Source organism: Macrobrachium rosenbergii, chromosome 18 (assembly GCF_040412425.1).
Source record: "Macrobrachium rosenbergii isolate ZJJX-2024 chromosome 18, ASM4041242v1, whole genome shotgun sequence".
Lineage (NCBI taxonomy): Eukaryota > Metazoa > Arthropoda > Malacostraca > Decapoda > Palaemonidae > Macrobrachium > Macrobrachium rosenbergii.
The window spans coordinates 30,397,894-30,406,498 of record NC_089758.1 but is presented as its reverse complement, the minus strand read 5'-3'; positions in this window follow the sequence as shown (position 1 = coordinate 30,406,498).

The window sequence follows — 8,605 nt, the reverse complement described above, 5'->3', positions numbered from 1 at the left end:
AGGCTATGCGATCATTCAAATGTTCATAAACTTATGACTGACGGCCATTACTTGAATTAAGGTTTGAGCTGACCTTGTTGTCAGCAAAGAAACAATTCGGAGGATGGATTCAACTATAAAAATCCCGACACATTTTCTCGAACGATGAAGCCAAATAGGAAAACTAACCAACCTAACGTGGCCACTTTACTGCCACGTTACTTTCATTGTACAAGTTCACCGGATGTGACGTCAGGCTATCGCGTTATAATAAATACCAACTTCGGATAACTAGTGACCCCTGACTCAAGGTACCTAGAACACATACCTTTCCACGAATTCAAATGAAAGCCTGACAAATGCAACGCAGCCCTTTACATGACCATCAAAGGCAGAAACGTGGAAGCTCCTCATAGCATCTTTTCAACTGAAAATTCAAGACTGACCCAGAAACATCGACAAGACTCTGAGTGTATCAAAATCCATCAATTCTGACGAGGACCAAGACGACCTTTGTATACTAAAGAGGATAAGCAACGATTTTGGTGATGCTGGTGATAGGAACAGAGATTATAAGGCTAAATAACCTGATACAGGTACATATACACCACTGCCTGACCAACCATGGGTAAACAAGATAATTACTTTCACACTGTCTTCCTTGGAGAAAAAGACAGCTGCCAGAGAGAGAGAGAGAGAGAGAGAGAGAGAGAGAGAGAGAGAGAGAGAGAGAGAGAGACCTTTCTGGTGGCATTGTTTATCAGCATAGGCTACCACAGCCTTGAATGATAAGCCCTATCATAAACCCAATTTTCCGAGATATGAAAAAGCACACACAACACTGAATTACACGTTCTCACTGTCCGTCAAGCGTTTGCCTACACATACTTTAGTTTTCACTTGGAATACAGAAAACGCGAACTGTGTCATATTCTAATTCTAAATTAATTGCACTGGTGTAAAGTGGAAACGTCATGATGAAACTTTTCTACAGTGCAAAAGTAAAGCGATACAAATTTCACAACTCAGCACAGGGTAGGGTCAAAGTGACGACACGAGAAACAGAAAAAAAAGAAGAGGAACCCATTAACATTAACAGAAATGACAAGAACTCTCCGTCGTTCTTAAAACAGGAAACCGCGGGAGAGGATATATCTCACCAAAGCAATACACGCACATTCCGTAATGACGGGTATGCACGTCAACGTACGAGGGAAGAAGGTGTTGGCATGATGCCAGGCTTCGTCTGCATGCCCTTCTAATTCTTCGCAGTCGTACTCAACATCGCATGAGAAGAGAGCTCGTCAAGTGTCAAGTAATAAGCAGAGTAGACACTAGGTGTAAATCTATTACGGAAAATTGACGACTTTAGCCTATTTCTGTCATAAAATCACGTACAGTAGGTCGATAACTTTCGTTTGAATATGATGTAGGGTTTACTCATAAACACTAGTTGATACTGATGAGCTATACGTATTGTTCTAGTTATGTTTAACTAACAGGTCCCTTTAATCATGCTCTGTGGACAAAGCTCTGCCACTGACAACAGGTTTGTACAACATTAAGCAAAAAATGGATCGATAATTTCTCTATAGTTTGAAAGTATAAATACCTACTAATACAACCTGTATTTGTTGGAAGGTTCACATCTTTCATGTATTCCCTAATATTCTTCAAAATGGAAGGATTTCTACCACAGACTAAGACCACAATATTCAAGTTTATGACTAAAACCCTTACAGATTGTTGCCTGAAACGTGTTTATATAGGGTCGATACACAGAAAAGACAGTGCTCATTCCAAGAGATTAGCAATGCATTTCTTAGAAACCTCGCTTCTTAATTATCATTGCACAAAGTTATCACATGCTTATCCGCAACCTTACACATACACACACACACAAAAGTTACAGTACTTTTTTTACACACAATGTTCATAAAGACACACAGTTACAGCACTTGCTACACACAAATAATGTTCATAAAGACACACTAGTTGCAGCACTTGTTACACACACAATGTTCATAAAGACACACAGGTTACAGCACTTGCTACACACAAATAATGTTCATAAAGACACACTAGTTGCAGCACTTGTTACACACACAATGTTCATAAAGACACACAGGTTACAGCACTTGCTACACACAAATAATGTTCATAAAGACACACTAGTTGCAACACTTGTTACACGCAATGTTCATAAAGACACAGGTTACAGCACTTGCTACACACAAATAATGTTCATAAAGATACACTAGTTGCAGCACTTGTTAGGTGTACACACACTGTTCATAAAGACACACAGGTTACTGCACTTGCTACACACAAATAATGTTCATAAAGACACACTAGTTGCAGCACTTGTTAGGTAAACACACTGTTCATAAAGACACAGGTTACAGCACTTGCTAGACACAAATAATGTTCATGAAGACACACTAGTTGCAACACTTGTTACACAAAATGTTCATAAAGACACACAAGTTACAGCACTTCCTAAACACAAATAATGTTCATACACTAGTTGCAGCACTTGTTACACACACATTGTTCATAAAGACACACAAGTTACAGCACTTGCAATACACAAAATAATGTTCATGAAGAACGTATTTATTGGAAATTTTTAGCATGTTAGAACTATAAACCCTTCCTGATAAACATACAATGCCAGCATGGATTAAAGGGAACAGAGTTGCACAGCCTGAGTTCTTGCGTGAGGAAAGCATCAGTTTAACTTCTCATAAGCATTCATTTGCGAACACCTGTCAGGTGTTGAAATTACATCTACTAAAAAAATTGTCTAAGCTTCCAGGAAGCGTGATATTTACATATAGATTTACATACAAAAAGCTAAACATACATACTGCTAACGCCTAACATTAAGACCTACTACCTTACAAGTGAGGAAAGAGACAAAAAAAAAGCTAATAAAACACTTGAAAAAACTATGATAAAGCCACTCAATTAAAAGACCGACTCAAAATTCACTACAGGAAAAAAGAAATTGAAAAACGTATAACTTCAAGAGCATCTGCAGTTCATTTTAAAAAATAAAACTACAGACAAATCAGTTCACCAGAAATAAAAAGCAGGAACCGAAAACGAGCCCATGATCAAATACGCAATACACTGCCAGGACTGGGTGTACTGTACTCTTGAAAATCAATAACTTGCCTCAGTTGACAACCTCCCCCCACCCCGGCCCACCCACTAACCCAACACCCAACAGAGCACTATCCCCTTAATCCACCAGTCTCACTCCCACCCCGACTACACTGCTAGCACAAAACCCACACCACACCATACATCGCGACACTGCAAAACCCAAAACGCCTGGAGATATAAAAACGGCCATTTCACACTCTCACAAACTCCGAAAAAGCTAGTGATGATGATCGTTAATGCAACCGTGATATCGCAATCATTGATCTGTTGGCGGAGAACAGTATAATACATCACGATATAAAATTTGGAACCTGATATCTATTTTGGCACGCGACGTTTAAGTACATCAGGGGTGCCAACATGAGTTCAGGAGTTGCTTTCGTTGATGTCATTCTTTCTGGCCGAACGTTTTGTGCACAGTGGGAAATATACTGAAGAGACTTAGCTTCTAGAAGTAACTTCCACTGCGACGCGACAGATTAAAAGACAAAAAATAAATATACACTTGAGTGAAATACGACGCTCACTTTCAATGCTGCAGGTAAGGTTATCAGGTATATACCAAGTTAAACGCACCAAATAAATCATATGGAGGCGTCAACCATTCCAGCCTGAAGATCACGACGTATATAAAATTGACGACTTCTCAAGGTCATGGGACGGCAGACAACTACCAGGTTATGGGCGACAGTGTCTACTATTCCACAACTCAAGATTTTGCCAAATACTATAACAGCAACTGCAATCTGACATAAAACGACGCCTGCAAACAAAATAATGACCTCATAGGAGTAAAAGACCAAAACATATAGGCCTAATCACTACCCACATCGAGATACACATTAGTGCCCTGGGGCAATACTAATAACGGTAGGGATTCTTACGTAATTACTCAGGTCAGTAACTAAATACACGTGAACTATGACACTTTCTTCAAACGAAATGCATTCACCTGTCATGCGAATAGGGGCAATAAAAAATCAAATATACTTGAGAGAATGCAAACACCAGCTTCTAGTCAGGCTCCTTTTGACAGTTAACCTCCTTCTATACAGACACTGCTGCTTTCAATTACGATTGCAGTTTTAACTCAAAGTTAAATATCACAACATTTTCCAATTTTCTTCTTATATAGCCCAAGTTACAAAAAATTCCGTGGCATTTGTAATTTATTCACTCTCCTACAAACCACAATTGGCTTTCCACACCCCACTTGCGTCAAAATTTCGTACTCTGCAATACTTGCTTGCGTATCGTGGGTTCTTGAAATTCACACACTGAGCACAAAAACGTACCTAGAGAGAGAGAGAGAGAGAGAGAGAGAGAGAGAGAGAGAGAGAGAGAGAGAGAGAGAGAGAGAGAGAGAGAGAGAGAGAGAGAGAGAGAGAGAGAGAGAGATTTTGCATGTATTGTTACAAGAACAATGCTAATTATACACTGAAATATATATATATATATATATATATATATATATATATATATACATATATACATACATATGTATATATATACAGTATACATATATATACAATGTAATATATATATATACAGTAAAATTCAAGTGTATAATTAGCATTTTCTTGTAATAAGATACAAATCCTTTCCCCTCCCCCTCCCTGTCTCTCTCAAGGTAGGTTTTTGTGCAGTGTGTGAATTTCAAGAACCCATGATCAGTGATATATATATATATATATATATATATATATATATATATATATATATATATATATATATATATATATATATATATATATATATAGTGTGTGTGTGTATGTAATGCACACACATGTTTTATATATACAGTATATATATATATATATATATATATATATATATATATATATATATATATAATTATATTTCACTAGGCAATTTCAGCTGTAAAAAAGTTAATTGTTGCTGCCATTTGGAACCGCTTACGCTTGCTTGGTAACTTGAATTACTTTGAACTGCAACATCAGTGAGCAATATTCATAATGACTAAAACTGCCAACGAAAATTTGGAATATGTAAGGAATTTTGAAGGGGAAAAGTGGTGCTAATGTGGGCCATAAAATAAAGTTGGGCCCTTAGCCCAAAATACACCAAACCTGACCATTTGTTTGTTGTATACTTTGTTTCAAATAACCACGGAGAGAAAATATTTACTGTCCTTGTCTATTATCACCACTAATAACAAGTAATGTGTACAGAACTTTTAGCACCAAGTCTATAACATGTACACTAACTGAGCAAGACATTCACCATCTGATCATAGGATAGAAGGATGTGAAGGCTAAGGTACAGAACTAGGATACACTCCTAGTTATATTGCAATATTACAGCCTGTACTCGCGTTCCCTAGCAATGTGCAATGCTCAAATGGGACGAATAAGCCTAAACAACCTCCATAAAGCACGAAAATCTTTTACATTTAACCTTAGGAAATGATAAATGAGTGAAATCGTCAAGCAAACGCCACCAAGCATCAAGGCAGAAGTGTCACTTTCAATTCAATTACCAGTACGCCCCCTTTAAGCCAAAAGACTACGAAACAAAGGCCGAGTACTGAAACTGAAATGCGAATAGGCCTAGGCTAGGCCCACTTTGCCAAACTTTGCCCTCACTAGAACACGGAACTTTTCCTTACGGACTCCAAGTAATGTGCGCCCACGTGGTAGAGGCAAATTTCATTTCCAGTAACCCCCAAAGGACGTAATGCCGTTGCGTTACTACAGCAAGTCGACGCTAAGCAACATCATCATCCCCAAGTAGACAATCAAAGACATGTAGGCCTAGAAGCCCAACAGTTTAGGCCTATGTATTAGCTGGCATGTTCCAGTTGGAACCCATCCCCCTCCAAATTGGGGGACTCAAGGTCCTGGGAAGGTCCTGCTTGGGCTATGCATTTTCTCAGTCTGTCTCGAGAGCACACAGGGCAGTACAGACAAGCAAACTGACATTAGACGATGATGCTTCTCCACTTTAACTGTACTGATGGAGCCTCAGAAGCATTCCATGAAAATAAACTATAAACTAGGCCTACGCCAAGCAGGCCTATGTTATGTCGTAAGCCTACAGTCTGGCGTGATTCCACAGAAACCTGAACGACGCCTTTTAGGCCTAACAACGCCACAAACACAAGACCAGACTCGAACTCTTTCGCCTTTTTTCAAACCTGTCTCGAGTCTCAACGGCGTTCGTAGGCCTATACCGTTAGACAACACCAATTTAAGGTACAAATAACGTCTTTAGACACTATACGCAGCTCTAATTATCTTCCTGGGGGCTTGATATAATAGGTAAAACTCAGAATTAAACGACAGGACGTCAAAAACGCGACGAAAAGCGACCGGCTTCGACAGAAAACGATTTAGAAGGCACAACACCATTACACAACACCAACTTAAGGTACAAATAACGTCTTTAAACACTGAATGCAGCTTGAATAACCTTCCTGGGGACTTGACATCGTAGGTAACACCAAGAATTCAACGACAGGACGTCAAAAACGCGACGAAAAGCGACCGGCTTCGGCGGAAGATTTAGATCCCCTTTTTACACCTGTTCATTCGCAAGCGCAGTCTTAAACGGAGTGTTCTGGTGTCACGCATCTCCAGCGGGCCTCGAACGCACACGGTCCAACTCGAGGACCATTCGGAAACAAGTGTGGAGAGCGACGCCACCGGCAACATCATCATCATCAACAACAAAAACAACAACAACAACAACACTCACCGCTCCTGAACCCGACGTCAGCGGCCAGTGATATACAATGGGCTCCACACCAGCAGGACTGTGAAGTTTGAGGTCTAGAGATTTTTCAGACTCCGGCATTATTATTCTTCTTGTAAATCGCCACTTATTGATTCGCGACAAACACTTTTTTCCTTTTTTATTACTTATATATATTTTCTTTTTTATCTATATATATATATATGATCACTGATATCCCCTACTAGACTTCGGAAAAGCCAGCAGCAGCCCCATACTTGGAGCGGCTCACACACACGTGTCCTCACTTCCCATGCCTGAGTCAAACTGGCGCTATTAACCCGCCACTAGCCAGTGCAGCAGCAGCAACCAGTTCTTCTTCTTCTTCTGCTTCTTCTTCTTCTCCTTCTTCTTATTCTTCTTCTTCTTCTTCTTCTTCCTCCCGCGCGGAAAACGCGCCAACGCAACGCTCGGCGGCGCGGAATACGCCAAGGGTTCGGCGCTTTTATAAATATATACAGAAAATACAAAATAATGTTTTTCACTACGATTAGACTAGCAGAAGTTGTCTGCTAGCGTTTGGTTCATGTTTTTCCCTTCGATTAGAGTAGCAGAAGTTGCTTTCTAGGGTTTGGTTTAGTCGTCCTAAATAACATGCTTCTGTTTACCTACTATATTTTATCCTTTTTGTTTTTTTAGTTTTTTTTGGTGGGGATGCCAACTGTCTCTCTGGATTTAATTCGTGAATATGCAGTGGTCCAGGCTGGATTCACTGCTGGATCTCTGATTCCTTTTTTTTTTTTTTTTTTTCGTGCAGATAGAAACGTGGGGAGATTTGGGTGTAAACTGGTATATCAAATTATGCAGGTGTTTTGTTTCTGGTTGTAAAAATCAAGGGAATTCAGTTTTATCCAGACAGAGGACCCATACTATATATATATATATATATATATATATATATATATATATATATATATATATATATATATATATATATAATTGGTGTTCATGAGTGGATAAGCAAAGTTAGATCACGTCAACGCGTGGGTAGGTGACCACTGTGAAGAACGATAGTGGTCAGCTCATAATCCCAATTGGCATTATATATTTATATATATATATATATATATATATATATATATATATATATATATATATATATATATATATATATATATACATACATACGTGTGTGTGTGTGTGTGAGTGAGTGAGTAAGAATTTAAATAACTACTTATACTTGAAATATTCACGCATGCATTCATTTGCACGCAAGCAGACGGATGTTTCCCTAAAGGTTTGAGCAATCTTCCTGAATGCAAAATACTGGTCAAATCTATAAAAAGAAAATAAGCACATGGCTGAAAGCAACGTAATGCATTACCTCGACGAAATGCCAAAGCTGTCAATAACACAGAGGAAAGTAGTGTTAAACTATACATGTACGTCAAAAACAGAAACCTGTTCTTGTTTAAAGTTGGCACACTGATAAAAGTGTTATTAATATATATATATATATATATATATATATATATATATATATATATATATATATATTTATATATATATATATATATATATATATATATATATATATATATATATATATATATATATATATATATATATATATCGTCTGATGTTTACTGATGACATTTACAGCAAAATTAATTCTCGGCGTTAATAAAAATGTGAATAAACATCCATAGCAACATCTTAAACTTGCGCTACTAAAATGAAAACGAGCTAGATTTCAGTTCTC